We start from the raw sequence: 23,568 nt of genomic DNA, 5'->3' as shown, positions 1-23,568 counted from the left end.
CACAGATTAGAAGTAGCTGACAGAGAGGGCTGGGAGCTGGCTCAGTGGTTCAGGGCACTTACTGCTTCTGCAGAGGATCAAGGCTCGGTTCCCAGCACGTAAACAGCACACTATCACTGTAACTCTACTTCCCAGGGCATCCGATGTTCTTTTCTGGCCTCTGAAAGTACCAGGTTTGCAGTGGTATACACAGACATGCATACCGGCCAACATACACATAAAGTTAGTTAAACTTAAGAAATAACAGAATAAGCTTTCCACAAAAAAAGGAGCTAAGAAAAGTGTCTGAGAAAACACAGATGCATCTGGGGCAGGGAGGATGGGTGGGAGGCAAGTCTTCTCTTATTTTCAATTAGGATGCCTGTGGTGGGACAGGCAGGGACTCCCTCAACCACGTGGACAGGGGACTGGGTTGCACTGAGGAGTAAATGAGTTTATCTGAGAAATGTCTCAGGACAGCATAAACATTCAAAATGCAGCAGGAGTTTATTGTATGCCTGTCTGCACAATTTTATTTATCATGTGAATGTGTTAATTAAAAAGTAATTTTAATACCAAGTTTAAAAAATATGCCAAGTAGAGCTATTTGAAGGAGCAAATGGAGTGAGTGTGTGACCGAGGTCTCAGAGACCCAGGAGATGGAGGGAGGGCATCTCTTGAGTCCAGGGGTTTGAGGCTTGGCCAGGCAACATAGTGAGACCTGCAATGGGGGCCAACGATATGGTTTAGCAGGTAAAGGTGCTTGCTACAACACCTGACGAGCTGAGTTCAAAACCCAGGGCCCATGGATGGAAGGAGAAAAGTGACACCTACAAGTTACACTCTGGCCACTGCCCTCTCCCCCCACCCCCAATAAATAAGTAAAATCTAATTAAAAAACAACGGCGAGCCTGCATTGAGTCACGAACTGTGTGCTACTGCCTTAGAGGCAGCTAAACAGAAAGAGGTTGCAGTGGGGGTGGATGGATGGCAAGGCACAGACAGGAGGAGGGCTGAAGAGAGGAGGGAGGCTTCTCAGAGAGGCCCCGGGGAGGGACGCTGCCTTTTGTACTGTAGAATGCAAACTGTAGAGAGCCCTGCACAGTGTGACAATGTAGCACAGCGTTTTGGTAGTTTTAGCAAACGGAAAGTAAGAGTAATCACCTTTGGGGAGCCCCGTGCACTTCTGCAAACTGCATCAGACGTGATACACACTCCTTCTGCACTGCTGGAAGGCAAACAGCGCAGGACCTCCCACCCTTAGTTGGTGAAGTGGGGCTTTGGATGGGTGAGCGCCAGAGAGCCTGCTCCAGCTCCTGACCTGTGCCCAGACCCTCCATGGAACCCCCCATGAGGACAGGAGTTGTCAGTAGCCTCCCCAGAGCAGGAGCTGAGAAAAATGTAACTGCAGTAGATGAAGTCTCCCGTGGCACAGGGTAATGTCTGTCCACAGACCTTATTTAGCTGGGTCAGGTCAATCTACTGTTTCTGGGCTTTTGTCTCAGTTTCCTTAGAGAGCCTGACCGACAAGGCCCAGACATGATGCCTGGCTCAGTCCAACACCCTCTTGCTCATAGGCAGTTTGTAGGCTGTTTTATCCTGTTGCCAGCCGCCAAGTTCTCATGGCCCAAGAAGAAAGGCTGGTGTGTTCTATGGAGAGTCACACAGTGCTGTCTGTCTCTCGCTTGAAGCACGGCCCTCCCCGCTTTCCCAATGATGCCATCATTTCTCTCATAAATATTACACCAAACACCAAGCTGGGGCCAAGTGCCATGCTTAAAGCTGGGGGCTCAAGAGGCACATGGGCAGGCACTGTGTTCCACCACAGCCCAGAGACCTGGCCTACAGGGGAGCACCATAGGTCATAGGTCAGGGAGACAGCTGAGGCAGAACCTGAAGGAGGGGCGAAGGAGGAGACTGCCCTTGGGGAAGCAACTGCACATGCTGTGGCCCTGGGAAAGGAGCCACCCAACCTGAGAGAAACTCTGAGGTCCATGGTACTAGTGGTGAGGAAGTTTCCAGAAAGACATACAGAGGAGGCCAGGGCCACAAAAGGGAAGAGCCTGAGACACTGGGAAAATTCCAACTCAATAGAAAAGTTGGGAGGCTTAAGAACCCATGATGGCAGAGGGGCTACGCCAGGTGACCTGGTTTTCTCATAGGTTGGGAACCATAACACAGACTGACTTGTCCATCCCACTGCCTGAATTTTGGCTGGCTTCCATTCTTCATATTCTCTCTCTACTCATGCAGGTCTTCTTCCCATGTACACCATATATGCAACATATGTGTGCACATCCCCATCAGCCCCAGACACACACAGAAACACAAATGAACACAAACACACATAAATACACAGACACAGATACAAATGTACACACACACACAGAGAGAGACACAGACAGACAGGCAGACGGAAACAAAATTTTCCAGGACAAGCTCTTTCGATGCTAGAATGAGATCCTGGAACGTCTACTACTAAATCAATTCTGCCTACGAGTCTGTTTCTCCCTCCGGTCCTGGCCTCCAGCCCTCCCTACCACCCTATGCTGAGCCTAAGCAGGCCTGGCCTAGCACTGTCCTCCCAGGGTCAGCCACAGACCTGTTCTCCCAGCAGAGACCACCCTCATTCCCAGGATCATGGCAGCTCCCCCACTTGAAGAGCAGCTCAGCATTTCCCGCCCAGGATGTAGACAGTTATGTGTGTCCCGAGGTTCCCTCTGTTACAGCAATGTCCCCATTCTCCCAGTGCTATCTTCCTTGCCTGACTCCCCTGCCTGGACCTTCTCTGTGCCCTGGGATACCAACCCAGCAGCAGCAGAGAGACATGCTTGGCAGATCTGGGCAGCACTACTGTGGGCATTTCATCCAACAGAGCCACCCCAACATGTAGAAGCTAACAAGAGCAAGCAAAAGTCGGCTGAGGTGGAGGACCTGGGTTTCTGTTACTTCCCTTCTGTGACTACGCTACTCTACCCAACGCCTCCACAGGCATCTAGGTTACTGCGAGGCTGGTAGACTCAGTATCCAAGAGGCGCCTCAGTGTGCTCAGAGAAGGTTAACCCATGGGGCAGCCTGTTCTCTCCAGGTCGGCCCTGGGGACTTACAATCTACAGACCCACCGCTCAGTACCTGAAGAAGGTTATGGGCCTGGCCTCAAGCCTTGGTCCTGACAGATGAGTCTTGTGCTTCCTGCCTCTCCCCTTACCAACTATTTCCTTAGGGTTAAACAAAGGGGGAACCCCAAATATGCTGGGTTTTAATGGGGCATGACTCAGTCTAATTTGTCTGATCCACTTAGGGTCCCCAAGCTGTAGCACGTAGCATGGGTCCAATGAGACCTTGTTACCAACAGAACTGCCTCCTCCTCAAGGAGAACTGCCTCCTGAAAATTTTTATTTTATTTTTACCAGTTTGGCCCCCACTGCTCAGCTTCCTCAAGTAGGGCTTGTGTCAGCAAGATGTTTTACTCATTGCAGTGACACAGTATTTGAAAGAAGCTTAAGGAAGGGTGTGTGAGGCCGGGCGTGGTGGCGCATACCTTTAATCCCAGCACTCGGGAGGCAGAGGCAGGCGGATCGCTGAGTTCGAGGCCAGCCTGGTCTGCAAAGTGAGTCCGGTACAGCCAAGGCTACACAGAGAAACCCTGTTTCAAAAAAAAAAAAAGGAAAGGTGTGTGCATTTCAGCTCACAGTTTGAGGGTAGACTCCGTCATGGCAGGGTGGGGACGGGGAGGAGGGGGGAAGGCGGGCAACGGGGGGGTGGGGTGGGGGGCTGGGGGGGAAGGTGTTTCCCTGCCTTCAGAATGAGCGTCAAGGCTTGTTTTTCATGACGACTCAGACTCAAACTCTGGTCAAGAGAGAATCAAAATTAGTGATTACACCTACCCAATTGGGACATCAGCGTCATGTCATGCTGTTTTGGGTTCATAGTAGCTAAAGGTCTCAGTGTGCCCTGACCCTGTGTAGTCCCTATACTCCTTTCTGCTGGGTTGGGCCTCAGGTCATTAGCCAATGAAGAACTTGGCCCATAGAGACAGGGCTAGTACCCACAGTGCATTCGGGTCCTAGACCTGCTGGTGACATTTAACCTTAGCACCTATGAGAGCTTTGAGAATAATTGGCTCCTAGACTCTATCTTAGATCCACAGCACTTTTTTTGGCTAAAATGAGGGCCTAGGTATTGGCTCTTTTCAATTGTTGCCTGTTAGAATGTTCCAGAATGCCTCTGAGTCGAGACTTGCAGTGCCTGGGCAGGGTGGGACTCCTTTCTTGCTAAATGACACTGCTGGCTAATGGAGGAAACATGCTATTCATCAGAAGCGGCCACTGTCCTCAGCAGGCACACAGGCAGCTTTGGAAAGTGAGAGCCACACTCCAGCACTCCAGAACTCCCCCAAGGGGCAACCCCTTCCCAGCTCCATGCGCACAGGGCTGCCATGGAGTCCACTAAGCAGCAGAACTTTGATTAAAGACCCAGGACACCTGTGGTTTTAGCAAGGCTGCTGCAGGCCCCTGTCTCCTAAGGCCCGAATTGTCCCCCACTACCTCTTGCTGTTCTGCTGTTCCGGGCTGCTTCCTGCTGTCCCTTGTGTTGCCTCCCTCCCCTCCCCCCATCCCATCTATACTCCCTTCCTTGGGTTTTCTGAAGTGCCTGGAAAAAGATCCCCTTGAAAACCTACAGAGATCCCTGCTCCCTCTCTCGCGTACCCTCAAGCAAGGAAACCTCCTTATAGAATAGGCCAATCTCTGCAGGCTGACTGCGTGCAGAACACACCGCCTCCTCAGGCACTCGCCAGCTATCATGACAAATTGTTTAAATAGGGCCACCTCCTCCGAGAACTCATATGTCTTGGGGGAGAGGGATTTGAGTAGGGCCACACTGCCACCCATGCCTCCAGCAGACATAAGGAGACACCATATTCTACTGTGCTCTTCAACCAAGCGTATCACAAGCTCTTAGGCAAGTCCTGGCATATTCAAGGACAAGATTTTAATATAAAGTCTCTCAGTGCTGCAGCAATCCTACAGCGTGAGGAAATCTGCCCAAGGGGGGTCTCACATGGCCTCCAGGAGGCTAGAGGTGAACACACCCAGCGGTCTCCACACGAGGGAAACTGAGGAAAGAAAACAGACACGCTTGCCACTTGGTGAAGGAAACCAGAACAAGTGACAGCTCGGACTCCCAGCCTTATCCCCAAACACAGCTGCCCCTCCGGCACACTGACCAGTCAGGGGCTGCCAGAAGCCCCGAGGAAAACGACACACACGCAGCTGGGGTGGGGGCAGCCTTGCAGAGACACACACTGTGCCCAAGCTGCCACCCACTCACTGTGCCAGGACTTGGCCGTGGCCCCAAACAGATGTCAAAGCGGCACAAACTGTCTCCCTGGCTCCAAGCTGGCAGCAGCAGGAGCTATGCTCATCCTGGCAGAGGGATGGGGAGACACAAGACATTACTGGGACATTCACCAAGCTGACCCAGGCAGGAGACAGTGAGGCCTCAGGATAGGGCAGCACTGACCTCTTCATAGAACCTTCTGGCTGAGAGTGTGCCCCCCCCCCCCCCCCCGCGGACACCCTAGGCACACTCCCTGCTATAGTGAGAGCTTTGTCTCTCCAGTAGGTACGTCCAAGTTCTAGCTGCCAGTCGTGTTTGAGGATGTAATCAAGTCAAGATAAGGTTATGCTGGATTAGAGTGAAGCCCTATACCTGACTCATGTCATTATAAGAAAGAAATACAGAGTTGGCCGGAGACGTACAGGAAGAATGTGACAACAACAGGAATAGACTGGTACTCCTACAAGCCAAGGCCAGCAAGAATTGCCGGCCACCACCACCATTGACTGGAACCGAGGCAAGGAATGGAGGGGATATCGCCCACCCTCGGAGCCAACAAGGAAAGCAGCCTGGCCAGCTGTGCTTTTGGCTTCTGACCTCCACACCACGAGGCTGTATATTGCTGTTCTTGCGTTTTTCAGCTTGGTTAGTGGGGCTGTGTAGGGACCGTCTAACGGTGGACTGGGGAGATAAACCTGGCTCCACGCATAAACATGTGAAGGCTTGAGCTTGGGTCCTCAGAACTCACAGAAGGCTGGACGCGATACCGCCCATCGGTAAGCCCAGTGTGTTCCTGTGGTGAGGTGGGAGGTGGGGATGGGCAAATACCTCCAAGTTGAGGGCCAACTGGCTTGGCACATAGAATGGCCACCAACAAGAGGGCCCTTTTCCGGCAAAGTGGGAAGGTGAGGATTGAAACCTGAGATTGCTTTCTCATCTCCACACACATGCCTTTAGCATGAGCCTGCCCAAAGTCATAGATACAAACAGACATGCAAGAGCTGAAAACGGGAAAACCCTCCCATAGCTGGGGACATGTAGACCATCCAAGTCACGGGCGCTCTTAAGAAGGTGGCAGGCTTCTGTCGATGCTGTCACACAGGTAACTGGACAAAGGGCAGCTCTGATACACATTCCTGCCTCACTTCTTAGGAGCCAAATGGCTCCGAACAAACTCCCCATGTGGTATCAGCCTGTTTCCTCATTTGTCATCCTGAGCCACTGTGAATGGGTCGTACAAACAAGGCCCATGACGGGGCAATCTAGCCACGAGAAGACAGAATGTCTTCTTAAAAAAAAAAAAAAAAAAAAGTCAACCAGTACTTTTCTCCAAGAAAAGACTTGGCACTTGTACATTTGTAGCCTACCTCTTTTGAGTGTTTATGTCGATGATTTGCTCTATAGGCCAGGCTGGCCTCAGACATGCAGCCTTCACCTTGCGTTAGCCTCTTGAGCACTTGGGTTATAGGCAATGCAACATCATGTCTGGGTCAGCCTGCATCTCTTGACTCAGAGGTGGGTGGGTAATAGAGCGTTCCAAGCTCAGGCCTCTCACACTGCCAGAGGCTTTCTTTCTTTCTAAGCCACAGGCTAGAAAATACTGCCTCCCTACAATCCAGCCTTGGCCAGCTCTGGACATGGGCCAACTCTTCTCACTGTTGCCAGTGTCCGGACTTTAAGTTGATTGACCTCCAGGACTCCTAATGCTTAATGTCCACAAACACAACTCACTCGGGTCTACAACCAAAGCCTTAGCTGGGGCAGAAACAAAACACAGCGAAATAAGGGCAGTGCCTGTTGACTAATCGACTGTACTAACTAATTAAAAAAGAATTCATTCTGGACCAATCCTAACGTCAAGGTCTTCCTAGTCCTTAAGTTCTTTATCACATGACAATATTAAGACCATAGCCTGGTTTATCAAGGATGTTCACCAGCAGGCCAACAACTGTCACCCCAAACCAGGAAGCAGTTCTGAGGCAGGACATGCTACTTCCGACTCCTCACGCTATATGTCTTTCCTAGGGAACACATCACATTTACAGCCCTGTGAGGTAGCTCTCCCTACTATGGGGCCCAATGACCAGCCACAGCTTCATGGACCAGGCATCTCATCCAGGTGGGTCACTCAGCTTCTTGTATAGGAACCAATGTGTCCAAGGAGAGTGAATGAGTCACAGGGTCCTGGAGATGCAGGGCAAAGGCTGCCATTATGGGGTGACTGTTATTTGACTGTCTGTTCAGAGGAGAGACACAAACAAAGCTGGGAGAGATGGTGGATATAGGAGACAGCAGGGCCCAGTGCTGGGGACAGAGGACACATTGATGATCTGGTGACCGTCTCATCCTCGCTCATGAAAGCCGACTGAACACGCTGCTTTGAATTCTGTGAAATGCCAATCCCTTATCAAAACTCCTCTGGTGCTTGCAACCATGTCTGTTGTTTTTGCCTGTTTGCCTTTCCGACACTGAGTCTCTGAGGGTAGGGATCAGGCAGCCCCCCGGGAAAGGCCTGGAGCAGAGCAGCCATGCAGACAAAGCAGACGTGGGGAATATGTGAGGATCAGAACCTGACTTGGGGTATCTGTCTCCCAAGACAGGGAAACCCGGCAGAAGCATCACTTTCTGTTCACTTTGCAAGTAAAGAAGAGAGAGGAACTGCCAAGGCTCTGCTTTCAGAGACCAGCCAGGAGGTCCTGGAGATAGCTCTGAGCTAAAGGCAGGCCTGTGCCCAGCAAAGGGCCTGAAGAGGGGAGGCTCCTGAGCTTGCTCAGTGATGCAGGTTCGGAGAGGAGCATGACCTGCAAAGAGGACCGGGAGGGCACAAGGAAATGGGAGGAGGGGGAAGGGAGGGGGAAAAGGAGACAGTGCTGGCTCCTCTCTCCCTTAGATGTGGTAGGCACAGTGCCTAGTGCTCACGCAGTGGTACCTTTTTTTAATTCAAAAGGAAAAAAAGTCTAACACTCCTATGCAAGCAAACACACACATATACAAACATACACATACAGACAGACACACATATACACACATACATACACACAGACAGACATACACGTAGAAAAAGAATTTTTTTTTTCAAGACCGAGTTTCTCTGTGTAACCCTGGCCATTCTGGATCAAACTGGCCTCAAAATCAGAGATCCTCCTGCCCTGGCCTCTCTGGTGATGAGATTAAAGGTGTGTGCTACCACGGGCTGTCAAAGAAAATGTTTTAATACAGCACATTCGAATATTCCTCTTCAGAGTAACTCATGTGTCATGAGACACACGCAGTATAAAATATGACACACACACACACACAAAGGTGCTCATGAAGGCAAATGTCTTCAGGGTCCAGCAAAGTACAGATGTAACAATAGACTGAGGAGAAAGAGATGAAGAGAGGACGTGAGGAGGCTATTCTGTACCAGGGCTGGACTGAGCTCTCTAACCTGAAAGGGCAGCACCCTGGCAACAGTGTAGATGTTTACCCAGCTCTGGTGATATGGTCTGCCACAGGCATCACCAAAGCTCTCCACTTTAGGCAAAAACTATGCTTCAATTCCTTCTACACAGCTCTAACCAAAAGATGGATTTGATCTGCTTTTTTCCCCCTCTAATAACTGGAGACTTTTTTTTCTAACCATATGTTGGGAGCGATGCCACATGATTTCCAAGGCTATCAGAAAAGAGGCAGATCCTTGGTAGGCTTCTGTACCAAGCCCCCAGCCCATCAGCTACATGTGGGAAGCACGGACATCCTGCCTGCCTCTGCCAAGGAACATGGTGGAGTGGCCACAGAGTGATGGGGGAAGAAGACTATCCCCCACTGGCATGCTGAGGCTCTAGCCCTCACCTCGGGCCATGCACCGCTCCCAAGTCCCAGTGCCAGGCTAGTGAATGAATATGTGTCCCAGATGGTCTCAGCCTCAGCTTCCTTCCAAGTGCAGTCTCTCACGAGGCCCTAGCAAGACCGACCTACCTATCTGAACAAAATGAAAAATTGCTAGAGGTAAAAACCACTGTTTGGAGACATTCTGCAGGCAGAAATAAATACTCCCTAAACCCTGATTCTTCATGTGTGAAAAGAGAACGCCAAAAATGTATCTAAGTACTTTGACAGTAGGGTCGGTCTCACCCTAGTTTCAGTTCTTTTGTGGTGGCAAATACCCCAACAACAAGAAATTTTGAGGGGAAAGGGCTTATTTAAGCTATAATTTCACACCAGAGCTTATCATTTCAAAGCGTTCAAGGCAGGAGCTCAAATCCCTAGTCATATCGTGTCCAGCCAATAGCAGAGAAAGAGTAACCGCACTCTTGTTTGCTTGGCTCAGCTAGCCTTCTCCTCTCCCGCGCTGCTCTTTACCCCGTGACTAGGGAACAGCGCCACCCACGGTGGGCTAGGTCACTTAACAATTAAAACAGTTCTCCACAGATGCCCCTAGACTAACCTGATGTAGGTAATTCCTCATGGAGACCGTTCAGTCAGCTGACTCTGGGCTGTGTCAGGTTGACAGTTAGTTAATGCACCCCAGAGCTGCACCCACGCTAAGCAGCTAGACAGAAAGCCCACACCTCTCATCGGCTGCTGTTACTGTACCGTTCCCAGAGGAGAAAACAGAGCTTGTGACAGCTAAAGAGAACTGTCCAAGAAGCAGAGAGAGTGAAAGATGAAGCTGGAGGTAAGTCTTAGGCCTGTGCAGAGCTCCGGTTTTCTCCCTGAGAACAGCTTCAGGCAACAGGTGCGGAGCCCTGAAGTGGCAGTGACAGCGTGAAGATCCACGCTGGGGAACTGTCACTCTAAATGTGAGATTTCAGGCAGAGGAGCCACCGGCCAAGTGGAAGGGAATCTAGGAAGTGGCCAGGTCCTTGCCCAGAAAAACAAGCTTAAAAAAAAAAAAAACAAAAACAAAAAAAAACTCAAGAAGTCCTTGTTTCCTTTCTTTCTTCATTTTTTTCCTTTTAATTTGAGACAGTGTCTCCTGTATCCCAGGCTGCCTTTAAACTCACTCTGCAGCTGAGGATGACCTTGAGCTACCAATCCTCCTGCCTCCATCTCCCAAATGCTAAGATTGCAGTCAGGCCCATTCATGTCTAGCTAAAACAATCTTAATTACAACCACCACAAAACCCTGCCCAGAACTCGCTTTTTTTTTTTTAACCATTGCCCTACTACCTTTAGTTCTCTTTGGGTTTCCACTGCTTGGGTTTTAATAACTCTGCTCTCCTTTCTTTAAAACGGGAACCAATATGGTTGGCAAGTTGGTGCCATTCAGAACCAGGTAGATCACATCTGCACAGAGCTACGGTAACCGACGGGCCCACCAAGAGTATTTATTACCCAATATGGGGATTGGCCAAGGTTAGGAATTATAACCCGGGAAAGTATAAACAATATTTTGTGTTCTGAAACGCTGAGATGGATACCGGATGAGGAGGAGCTGCAGGTACAGGTAAGCCCGGTAAAGCTTACACACACACACACACACACACACACACACACACACACACACACACACACACACACGACGATGTATCTGAGAAGGTGGAGGGCAGCACAAAGAGCCAGGTCACTGAGAAAGCCCAGCTGAGATGCCGACGAAACCTAGCACCCCTCACTCAGCCATACTTGGTAGGCAGCGATTGATGAAGGCGTGAATCAAATTGGTCCCAGGTACCAACCGAGGGCCCAGAGCTGAGAGGAGGAGGGTAGCATCTGGAAATAACTCAGGCAGACCTCAGGGTAGGCGTCAGGGCCCTGACACCCCCAGAGCCTGGTGGTACAGCCGGAGATCCCCCTGCTTGCAGAGCTCCAACATAGCACAAACCCATCTTGTCACAGACACAGGGCTTCTGGCAAGTGGCTCTGCCTGAGTAACTGGCTGCCAAACTCCCCACTTTGCTCACACTGAAGATCCATACAAGCTTGGGAAACCAAGGAACCAGTGAGGGGCCAGAGCTCCAGAGAGCTGGGGTAAGGTCCACAAGCCAGGAAAGCAATGGGAGTTACACCCCTGTGCCTGTGGGTAGCATGGCCATGCCTACATGGCTGCCTGTTTCTGGTGGACACAGGTCTGCTCCAAGACCTAGACAACCTCAATAACCATGGTGGCTGCAGAATCACTGGGTCTCCCCTCATATTCATAGTCCATGTATATATAACCTTGGCCTGCTTTTTCCCCCATCACCGACTTTAGTTTGTTGACCTAGAAGGGGTCTGTGGGTAAATGAGGCTGTGATCCTTTCCCCAGGTCTATAGCAGGGGCTGGAACCCTTCCGAGGGCACCTCTTCACATGCCTGTCACTTTTGGCACTAGCCAGATCACTGGCCTGTCTTGAAGAAGCCTCTCTGCCAGAAAACACCAAGCAATGTGTCCACTGGCTAGCAGGGGAGCCTTTTCAGTGGGGAGAGCAGTAACAAAGGCAGCGTGAGTGTAACCACCCGAGATCCTGGGACACGTTACCCTCCCTGTCCTGTCTCTCCAACCAGCTCGGCACAGGTCACTAACCACATTGATTGTTTTTACTTCAAATCAAGTGCTCACTTAATGGCTGCAGACAAGGACCCTCTCTTCCCACCCACCATGGCCGCCGCCAGGACAAAACTCTGGGATGCTGGTGCCCTGGATTCTCTAGCTGTGGATGTGGGTCTGGGAAGCTGTTTCCAGGCCAGAAGCATCCTGAACGCATTTGCAAAGACACGGGGAGCCCCATGGCTCAGTGCATCAGGCTGGGACACTGCCCACTCCATTTCCTGTTGGCTGGTGTCCATTAGAGCTGGGCAGCCAGGGCTGCAGCCAGTGTCTACCTGGCTTTTTCTGCAAAACCCAGCAAGGTCAATGGAGCCAGGGTCTGGGCAGCAGGACCTTCCTGGGCAGCCAGTGGGAGTAAATGGTGGAAACGGAGGAGCAGTGCTGGTGGTCACAGCCAACAGCTGAGTTCATTCCTGTGCAAACCTTTTTCTTCAGCATCCCACACGTCTTTGGTGTTCTGTGCTTAGGTTTATAGAATTCAAAGACCAGGAACAGTAGACACTTTATAAAAACCCACATTCTTTCTCAAATACCTCCCATAGCTCCCTGTTGCCTTTAAGATAGGGAACACCCCTTAACCTGGCAAGACCCACTCCCATCATGCCAGGACTGACCCAGTCTCGTGTAACCTTGGTCCAACACTATAACCTACAGCATCGCTTGCCACAACCCCAGCCCTCAGATTTCAGTGCTTTCTTTTGTACCTTCCCACCAGTCAGAAATGACTTCTCCCCCACCCCACCCCCTTCCTCTCTGCTTGACAAAGTTCAGCTCATCTCTCCTCCTCCCCAGACAAACTGCGCTCTCCATCTCTGCCCTCTCTGGGCAGCTACTCTAATCGGCTACAGGTAATTACCTATCAGGTTTCTCCAAACTGTCCCTGGGTTTGTTGAAAGACGATGTCACCTCATTTGTTTGCCTTCATCCTCCAGAACATCTGCCCATGGCCTCTCAGCACAAGCAGGGACAATGTGACTCCCAGTTGATAAGGCAGGGAGGAGCAGTGCTAAGAAAGGGCACAGCTACAGTGCAGCTCCACCCATGCTGGGTGTATCCACAGAGGACTCTAAATTTGATATACCACAGAGCCATGTATCCACTCCTGCTGCCTGCAGCACCATACACAACAGCTGCGACACAGAATCAGCAACGATGCCCCTCACCTGACGTAAAGGAAACAGAATTCAGTCCAACCATAAAGAATGAAATCGTGTCATTTGCACGAAAATGGATGGAACCGGAGAGCATTATGTTAAGTGAAATAAGCCAGACTGAGAAAGGCATATATTACATGTTTTCTTTCCTATATGGAGTCTAAATTTAAATGCATTTGCATGAATATGCACGCAGAGTGTGTGTGTGAGAGAGGGGGGGGGAGGGAGGGAGGAAGAGAGACTCACGTACACCATCAAAGTAGAAATGGGACTAACATGAGGGGAGGTAGGGCAAAGTGGAAAGAAGAAAGGGCCGGGCGTGGTGGCGCACGCCTTAATCCCAGCAGTCAAAAGGCAGAGGCAGGTGGACCTCTGTGAGTTCGAGGCCAGCCTGGTCTACAAAGTGAGTCCAGGACAGCCAAGGCTACACAGAGAAACCCTGTCTCGAAAAACAAAAACAAAGCCACCAAACAAACAACAACAACAAAAAACCCCATGACTATATACAATAAGTAAATACTAATTAAGTGGCTGGGGCGATGGTTTAGTCAGTAAAGCACTTGTGAACAGGGTTGAGGACCTGAGTGTAGATCCACATGACAAAAAAGTCCAGGTATGGTGGAAGTGTTGGAATGCAGAGACAGGTCCCTGGTGCTCTCTGGACAGCCAGGATCACCTAATGAGCAAGCCCCAGGTCCCACAGAAGAGAAATGTGTCCCAGAACAGAAGGTGGACAGCTTCTAAAGAATAGTGCGCGCGCGCACGCACACACACACACATACACACACACACACACACACACACACACACACACAGAGAGAGAGAGAGAGAGAGGAGAAAAACTAATAACACACACACACACAGAGAGAGAGAGAGAGAGAGAGAGAGAGAGAGAGAGAGAGGGAGGGAGAGAGAGGAGAAAAACTAATAACTTTTTTTAAGTCAAGGAAAAGCATTGTATTAGGTGGAGGTGGCAGTGCCAGAAGTGTCCGTCTGTGGCCTTTGGAGGATGCCACACTGCTGGGTGGGTCAGCTAGCTTCCAGGCACCAAACCCTAGCTCCATGTGATAGCCTCACGTTCTATCCCAAAGATTGCTTTTTTCCAATTACCTTTAAGTTCGGCCTTGGGGATGGTCACCAAGTGGTAAGTCTGGGTGTGGCTTGCTCAGCCAAGGCCCAGAAGAGTCCCTGGTGGTGAACAGAACAGGGGAGCTCATTCTTGGTTGGAAAAGTTAAAGTCAGAGAAGGACTCTGCTGACCTTCATGAAAGCAAGACAGGCAGCTGACTGAAACCTTCAGACTAGTCTCCAGGGTCCATGATGGTACCTGGACACAGCAAATGATACAGTGATCACGGAAAGGAAAGCAAAGATAAGACCTCTGGGGTCTAAGGCAGTTGAAGCGATAGTTTAGCCCAAGAGAGACACAGTCTATTTCTAGAAACTCCTTCCAAAAGACACTTCTTGAGCCACACTGGCAATCCAGCCCTTGTAAGGATGAGTCATCCTATAACACCATGCCGGAAATTAGAGAGCCACTTCGAAGTCAGATTCTGCTGGGAGGGTGAGCTGGAAGTTGGGGCCCATCCCCAAGGTCCAAGAGAAGAGTTTCTGCGGATTTTCAGACAGTGGGGCAGAAGAGAGCAGTTCTTGTCAGATGACCTTAGACCTTATCCAGACTCTCAGAGGGCGCACCTGGGCGAACAGGTGGATTGAAAGCTGGCCAGAAGGCCAGTGTGGCTAGAGTGGAGTGGGGGAGCAAGTGAGATGGTTTAGGGCCAGATGGATCAGACTCCTAAGGGACACGGCAGGCACTAGCACTCCCTGTGCCAGCTGAGGGGGACACGAGTCCACTGGGTGTCCTATAGAAACAAACTGTAGTGGGCAGGGAGGGAGCAGGGGGGAGGGTAGCTGGGAGGGAGCCAGTGTTTGGATGGCAAAGATGTGGCAGAGACAGGAGTTGGGGGAGGGTGATCCTAAGCATGAGAGGTGTCCCAGGAGAAGCATTCAGAGCAGGAAAAACCAGTAGTGATTTCAGCAGCGTGGAATTTCACTGTGCCTGAGATGACACTGACCTGGAAAGCTTGTTAGAAAACACAGGGTGGGGGCCCTTGCTCCCTCAGAGGTTCTGATTCAACAAGTGTGCCACACGCGTTTCAACAAGCTCTCCATAGCCTGCGAAAACTAGGTACCTCGTGACATTTGGAAAATGACACCGGGCAGTGACAGCCTCCTGGCCTAGATAGCTACAAAAGTCCACGGAAAGCATGAGTGGGATGCTGCCGTGTCCCTGGGCACGTAGGGGAGACAAGAGAGAAGAAGGGCCAACAAGAACAACCCTAGCCCTCACCCCAGTCCCACCTACCCTCATCCAGCCTGCTTCCAGCCAGGGCCCACTGTGACAAGCGAAGTCCTCCAGGCTTTGGATGGCTTCCCTGACAAAGGCAAGGGTAATGCACCAGGCCGCGCGCGCGCACACACACACACACACGCAGTGTGTGTCTACCACAGGAGCCTTGGCCTTGAACAGAGGCTGTGCATGCTAAGTTATTGCAAAGCCACTGGCAATTGGCATGTGTCTGAGAGGAGCAAGATGGTGTAGTCCATTCATCAGGCAGTACTGAGGCAGGGGCATGCTGCTGGTGAAGGAAATGGGTGCCAGCCCTGCACAGATGGATACCACAGAGGTGTCGTGGGGGTGTCTTCGAGCAGCACCCACACACAGGGACTTTCTGGACAGAGGTGATGTTGATCTCGTCAGTGAAGAGTGGTGGAAAATCTCCATCTCTCTTTATCAGAAAGCAGGTGGATTTTTCCACTCCCATTTTTCAGACGGAAAGCCCAGGGTGTTGGCTTTCTACTTCTACGTTCAGATTTCAGCACTGCAGAGCAGGGCTTACTGTTTCAGAAATATTCAATGAAGCAGGTGGAAGGGAAGGCCCCTATACTCACAAATCATTTTAAGCTCGCACGTGACGCTTTCCTTAAAACGCAGCACATTTGCTGTATTTAAAAACTCGAGAGCTGTCCTCTTCCATCATTAAAAGACAATGATCATCATTATCATCCACTTTCTGAATTAAAGAAGTCGAAGAACCCCCGTGTGGGCGGAGACATGTCAAGCCCAATCTGAACTCTACCAGCTTCCCTACGGCTGGAGGAAGCGTGTGCCTTCGCGGTGAGATTCCCAAGATTGCATTAGCAGATTCAGGCTGAGAGTGGGGGCTGATGGGAAAATGCTCTGGGCATTCCCCGTTTGCTTCTTTGCTTCCGGGTGCTAAATGAGGCATACACAGCAGCTCATGGCAGATCAGATTATTAAGAAGCAAGCCCCACTAGGGATCCATCGACCCTCACAGACAGCACCTTCTGACCTTGAGATTCAGGTCTCTGTCACATCAGTGCATCAACCACTAACACACACACCCTCTAACGGGAAAGGCGGGAGCAGGTGCAGCCTTTAGCCCCAGAAAGCCACTGACATCTGTCTTAAACCATATACAGACAACTCGAACGTCTAGAATGGCTTAGCTGAATGAATCCTGTGATAACGTTAGGAGTGAACATTAAATCAAATCAACTTAATGGGTCCTGGGTAATTCCCAGCACTCACACACTCTGATGTCTTTGTATCTTTCTACTTTTTAAAAGCCACACATACTCACTGGGACTACCAGGCACCCGTCTGTTCTCTCATAGTTTGCACTTTCTAAGTCTCATTGGGAATCAGCATTCGGAATCCTGACTTTACCAAATAAAAAAACTCCATGCTGAACGCCAAGAGGCTGCTGGTATTTTACGGGTCACTCTGTTGGCTCCCCCCACATAATCCTATGGATCACCTATCATGAAACTTAAGGCTTTTGGCAGCAGAGCCGCTTGGCAGTCCAAAGGAGGTGGAAGTGGGGCAGGGGGCTGTTCATTAAGACATCTCTAGGAAGACATAGGTGAAGGTGATGTCAGAACCGGATGCTCAGCTACTGGAGAAAATAACCACGATGAGTTTTCATTCCTAGAATGTCAAGCCACGTAGTCAGCTATGGTGTATTCTAGTGGCCTCTCTTTGGTCTCCATAAATCATGGGCCACAGATGGGACCTGGCAGTGTTGGGTCCCGGGGAGGGCTGGTCTGAAGAAGTTCTGTAAGCAAACAGCAAACAGCAAAGAACATCGGGTCCGTAGCTTGGCTGAGCTTCCGAAGCCATCTGAGACATCTACCCCACCGCCACCCTCACGCTCTTTGGAACCCACACTCCCTAAGTCCAGAGCTTCCTCCACACAGGGGGTGAACTTTATTTATCCTCTGCCTGGGCTGCTTGGAAGGATTAACTCCCTGACATTCCAGAGAAGAGGGGAAGCTGACCTTTGGAAGTTTCTGTTATGTAACTTTTATTCTGTGTCCCTTGTCAGCAGGTATGGGCTTGCGGTGGCTTCTAAAAGGACTGAGGTGTCAACCTGCCTACCACTTCTCACAGAACCCCAGGGCGTGTGGAACCGGGTGGAGCTATTTTCGCTTGTCCCGAAGAGCAGCGAACACCAACCTTTTTAAGGTTACACTTGGCTTAGTGCTGATTCTCTTTGGGGACACATGTATTTAGGGACACATTATACGGGTTAAAAGAAATCTGATGTCCTTTAAAAAAAAAAAGGTACAATCCAGAAGTCTATCAATAGCTGAATCATTCCATCTGGTCTCCACGTCAAATCTTCCACATGCTTTTTTTAGTACCGGGGCGTTATTTAAAACTTTGGGAAGAAGGACACACTTTGGTTAGGAGGCAGCTGCAACACCAGAGGACACAAGCTACAGCGTGAGGTGGCTTAAACCTTCAGAGTGTACCGAGCATCATGCCAGGTTGTGCCATTTTGATCCCTCTGTAAGCTGTCGGCTCATCAGTACTCGGAGCCCAGCTTCCTCCTCTAGCACACAAGGTGGACCATGTCTGTTCTGTAAAGGGGCAAGGTGCTTAATGTTTGCTGGCTGCTTCCCCTCACTCTATGTGAAAATGACTTCAACAGGAAGCCCTCACCCCAGGCAACATGCTACCTACTCATGTGATGCAGGAGGACTGAGTGGCTGCATGAAGATTCTGACAGAGATAGCAAGCCACCAAGCCACCAAGCCACGGAGCCACTAAGCCACTGTGCCTTGCCACTTGGAAGCTTCCACTGAGCTCAGGGCTCTAATTAAGTACTTTCCATTTTCAAAACAAATGCAAGCAGTAATTACCATCTTCCCTCCTTACCTTCCAGGAATAGCTTGGGAACGAGGCAAAATCCCCAAGTCCCTCGACTTTGAAGCTCTGCAGCTAGGACTTCACTTTCTTCCTACCCCACTGACCCAAATTACATAACCCTTCCTGTGTCTCCTGCCACATGCATACCAGAGCAGGTCACGGCTCCCTCCAGCACCCTCAGATGTGTTCTAGGGGACCTGGCATGCATCTTTCAGCATGGGAGTTCCATCGCCGTGCACTCAGGGCATCGAGGCTTCACTTAAGCTGACAATACGCATCTTTTAAAGTGACCAGGTCTTCATTGTTTATATGGATGTCTAATTGAACGCGTTATGTAACCTGAGTGCACACAGCATTCTGGTTCTATTAATAACCGGCTGTAGCCAAACTCGAAGGATTCTTCGAGTTTGGAGTTGAAGGACATCATCCGTTACTAACCATACACATTTATTATATGCAAACATAAAGCCCCATCATACAGTGTTGAGCCCAGACCTAGAAAAATAGGAACTTCCCCAGGCTACAAGGCCAAGTTAACAAGAGAATGAAGGCTGGTTTCCCAGCCTCTTCCATTTCTTGTACACCTTGACGTGACCAGTCCACACCAGCGTCTTCAGTGATAATCGCTGTGTAGAATGAACTCCTCAGAGACCTCACAGTGCTGAGCACTCCTCGCCAGCAAAGAAGCCAAGGGACAGGCTAAGCCCACAATGGAATCGTCTGCACCTTATGTATACACCATACACACACCCCCGCCCTCCCACAGAAATCTAGGCATCTCAGGCACATTTTAACCAGAGGCCAGCCTAGGTACTAAGTCTGAGGCTTTTGAGACGTTCTAGAAAGGAAGTACGTTTAGCTGAGCAAAACCGAAAAGGAAGACTATTCTGAGTTGTCCATTTTCATGGTGTTGTGCGTGTGTACGTGTGTGTGTGTGTGTGTAAGGAAAACCACAAAAGATGTGAGAATGTGAGAAAACTGATGAGTTAAAAATTAAGTATCAGAAGGGGGATCATTGGTGTATTGTGTAATCCTGTTTCGGGTGTTTGCGGTATGATATATGACCCAAAAATCGTTATTTCATAATTACATTGTCATCTTCAGGAGTAACTTAATGAATATCATCTCTCTGCATTCATTTTTATTCAAAACTGTGCACCTAAAACACACAACGCTGGAAGATTTAACACCACCACCAAGAAGCATCCTTTTCCCTTCACAGACCCCATGAGCAGGTCAAAAATAAAGTTCTTCTATGATTTTGTGACTTTCAAATTTCCACCAAACCCTGCTAGAAGCCGAGTTTCTGGGAAAAGGTGGCATGTGCCCATTTGCTTAGAGATTCAGTACTGTTTTTAAAAGGTTCATTAATCTACATCTTTAAAAGACCAATGACAACCCATTAACGGCCCGTAGGTCAACCTGATGCATTTAGCTCTAATAGGCCCCAAAATAAAATTAAGCAAGGATCTGGACACTCTGTTGGCCACCTTTCTTGTCAGAGCCTCTCTGAATACACTCAGTGGACCCCACCTGCCACTAACATAATCAGCAGAGTAGACATGTGAGACCAAACCACTGCCATGTTTACTCACGCTGATGGTCCAGGCTGGGATTCACTTAGAAAAGGTAACTGATTTGTTTTTTTTCCAGAGGGCACGAAGGCTTGTTTGCCATGCTGCTTCCCCGCCCACTGTATGTCAAAGGGATGCATAGAATTCTATCAGTTCCTAAAAGGCCAATGTCATCTCTCCCATTGAAAAGCCTAACCCATCCTTTAACCCCAGTCTGGCACCCATGACATTTTATAGCCATTGTGTTTTCACCCAGTAACTAATCCACTGAAGCAGAGGCAACACTTTCTTTGGCTTAACCTGGCTCTCATTGATCTTTTGGCACCGAGTCCTCTTCTTGGAATCAACAATCCGTTCAGTCTATATATGTGTGTGACTGATGGGCCCCCAACACCCTAGCTCAGGCATGTGACTCACTAGTTCTCATACTCACAGAGTCCTGGACCTGGGAGGGAACTGAGACATCACCCAAGCCAACCCAAATCTTTCTATTAACATCGACATTGAGGCCCCTGCGGCAGAAGGTCTGTCATCCCCTGCCCCAACATCATCACTTTCCACATGGTGTAGACAGTCGAGATAAACGCTCAACCCCTTAAACAAGTGCTCAGACAAGGACCAAATGATTCCTCGTGGCCCCCTTTGTTAGGATTACATGCATGCACTTAGGGGAAGAATCCCAGGTTGCCCATCAGGGTAGCCAGGTGAGCAGAGAGCCTCATGTCCATATCAAAGCCTGTCCCCTCGTCCTCTGGGCTAAGAAGTGTGTGAAGTTTTGTCCGGCAGGCACACAGAGAGATGGCAACTGTGAGTCAGGACCCAGGCGGCCCTCCTTGCCTCATGGTCATTTGGAATCAGCCCCCAGCCCCTGGGAAGTGGACTATCTCTAATATTTGCACAGCCAGCCCAGGTGGTTGCCGATGGGTCTTGCCCAGTTTAAAAGGCTGAGGATGCCATGTGTGAGGCTAAACTTGCTTGGGGCACACAACACAGAAGGGGATCCTTCAAGAGCCCTAGGAAACTGAGCCTGGGGAGAAGGCACAAGGAAAATGGATTGAAACCACCACCACCACAACCACCATCGCCAAGAGAACTAAGATGAGGCTTCACAGTTACATTAGGATTGGCAGCATTAGATGGAGGGGTGAATGAAAAATACATGCTACTAGCAATTTATTTTATCTCAACCGTCATTGGAAGGAGTATTTTCACACACACACACACACACACACACACACACACACACACACACACAGTGGCTCTTGAGATGGAAGCAGCTAGTGGAAGAAATGAGAGGCAAGCGTGTTTGTGACAAAAGGTCAGTTTGATGAAGTAGGTGGTGGGCACCTTGATTTCTGCCTCGTGACCTTGATTAGCACATTCAATCTCTCTGGGCCTCAGTTTCCTCATCTGCAATATGGAGAAGGGGAATCCCACTTCCTTGGAGTGGTTTGGAGATACACCACACCCAGCAATACCTGCACACCCACATCATGGTCCCCCAAGTGATTACTTCCGAATCCAGGTTGCACACATAGATGCATATCTAGACCAAACAGGTCTCTTGTCTGCCTGCGTTGTCAAGCCCGGGGCTGTCTCACAGATAGCCCAAGAAAACACCGGGTCTTGAAGCTACCTAGGCAGTTCAGAAGCCAGGTAGGGTTTGGGGACAGATTCCAGGCACCAGGTAATGGATAGAGAGGAGACTTGGAGGCTGCCCTGTAAAGGGGCTTTGTTCCCGGAGGCGAAGGGCCTGGCTTACCGAGAAGAGCATCCGGAGGCAGGTGGGGGGCGCGCAGGGCACGCAGCAGAGCCACAGCCCGGCCCGGGCTCGGGACACGGGAGCCAGAGGAAGGCGAAGAGAAAAGAGAGGTGGCCGTGGGTTCCTGCCTCATTCTCCCAGGCAGCGCGGACCCACTGGCCGCCTCTGGCTGAGGCTGGCGGCCAGGCACCGGAGCCCAATCATGCTGCTCATGTTCCAGTCAACAGCTGGCGGGGTGTGCGCGCGGCTGGATTGTCTGCAGGCGATACCCAGGGGCTCCTCATGCCCCGCGCCTGGGCTCGGCGGGAAGATCTTGGAGGGCAGCAGCTCCCGGGAAAGGAGAGAAAGAAAGCGTGAGAGCGCACTGAGCGGCGCCCCGCGGGCCCGGGGGCGGGCAGCACCGGGCGCCCCACCCACCGCGCTCTGCGCCCCGCGCCGCGCACCCGCCGGGCAACCGAGCCCCAGAAACTTTAGCACATGGCCAGTCCGTTGGCTGCTGTGGCCTGAGCCTCCCCGCTGCTGGCATAGTCCCGGCCCCAACCCCAGATCACATCTTACCAGCGGCTACCGCAACCGCAGCGGAGAGTCGCCCACCTGGCGGTTCGGTGTGTGGTGCGCACCAGCGGGCAGGAGGAGGGGGCGGCGACGACGTAGGGGTCCCTCCGCAGGGGAGGGGCGGCGATTGATGCCCTTAAGGCATCCAGGAAGACGGTCGTAAGCCAACCAAGGGGGTCTGTAGGCCCCGGCAGAGGAGAGTCAGTGCGTCCCCCGCCCCGCGGCGCAGTTGCTGACGACGCGCGCGGGCTTCCCTGGCCCGGGTCTGCGGAGCCAGCCCTGTTACCTAGCGACTCGCTCCGGGAAGCCCACGCTGACGCGCTAGGAGCTAGGCTGCGGCAAGGGGAGGGGAAGTATAAGGAGGTGAACGAAGGGGGAGAGGAGAGGAGCTCCAGTGGGAGAGGGGGTAGGGGAAGGCTGGCGTTGCCGGCCAGAGCTCCTCCCTCTACCTCCACGTCGCTGCTGGGGAGTGGGCCAAGCAAAACGTAGCCTCTGCCTGGTCCGGATAATCAGGGAACCTGGGTGAGGGTGGATGAGGGGAAAATGGTAATGCAGGTTCCCCAGTGCTGGGGTTACAGCATCAGGTGGCCCATGGAGGCCTGATGCCCATAGGAATGCAGAGATGAGCCAGCGAATGTGGCTGTGGGAGTGTGGGTGGGTGTGGACCCCACCCACCCACACGTGGAGTACTTGGAGACCCAGGGACTTGGATGAGAGAGGCACCTCCTCTTTCCCGCCGGCCCTCCCTCCTTCCCTCCTTCTTTCCTGGGCATTTTGCTCTTGTGCTGTCTTCATCTTAGAATCTCTCCTTGCTATCTCACTGAGCTCCTCCTACCTTTTGGAGAGCCAGAGGACTGGCTTCTAGGTTAGTGACAGCTCCATCCCATGCCCCATGACACCCGACCAACACACCAGGTGTCCAGTTGCGCGAGTTCAAAAACCAGACTCCAGGTGCCTTCCTCTTTATAAATTCGCTGCTTCTCAGGCCAGACTGGGCCTCAAGCCCTGGAGCGTCCAATTATTTGCAGTTTATAGGATATTTCAAACTTAACATCCTCACTCAAATAGTCTTTGTCCCCAAAGGTCATAGCTAAGAACTGGTTCCGGGGATACGTGAATGGGAACGTATGTTTTCTGTAAGGTGTACCGGATGTCTCCTCCTGGTTCTCTAGAACCTCTGCAAAATTCACCCCCAAGGCTCAAAATAAGAGTTCTTGCCAAAGCAGGCAGGGGCCATAGCCTCCGAGGAGCACGAGGCAAGCTGCCAAATGCAGTGGGTATCTTCGAAGTAACCCAGGTCCTTGGGGTCAGCTAGACAGATGCAAGGACTCGGCCAAGTCTAAAAGACTATCACACCTGCCGAGAGATGCTGTCTCTTCCTTAATAGCCCCAGAACAGAAATACCTGCTACCTCCCCGGAGAACCAGTCCCAGCTCCACCCTTCACTCTTCCGGAGAC

The 23,568-nt window shown here is 51.0% G+C and overlaps 1 long non-coding RNA gene across 1 annotated transcript in view; it reads right to left on the bottom strand.

Moving 5' to 3' along the window:
• LOC127196584 (uncharacterized) overlaps nt 1-22,512 on the bottom strand; it is a 45,736-nt gene extending 23,224 nt beyond the window's left edge. Inside the window, exons 1-2 of the long non-coding RNA XR_007831491.1 lie at nt 22,114-22,512; nt 21,556-21,882 (exon numbers count right to left, since the gene is read on the bottom strand). This is a non-coding gene — a long non-coding RNA (uncharacterized LOC127196584). The remainder of the gene's footprint in view (nt 1-21,555; nt 21,883-22,113) is intronic.
• Between the last annotated feature and the right edge of the window lie 1,056 nt (nt 22,513-23,568).

Source organism: Acomys russatus, chromosome 1 (assembly GCF_903995435.1).
Source record: "Acomys russatus chromosome 1, mAcoRus1.1, whole genome shotgun sequence".
Taxonomy (NCBI): Eukaryota; Metazoa; Chordata; class Mammalia; order Rodentia; family Muridae; genus Acomys; species Acomys russatus.
This window is presented reverse-complemented; position numbering and strand designations above follow the sequence as displayed.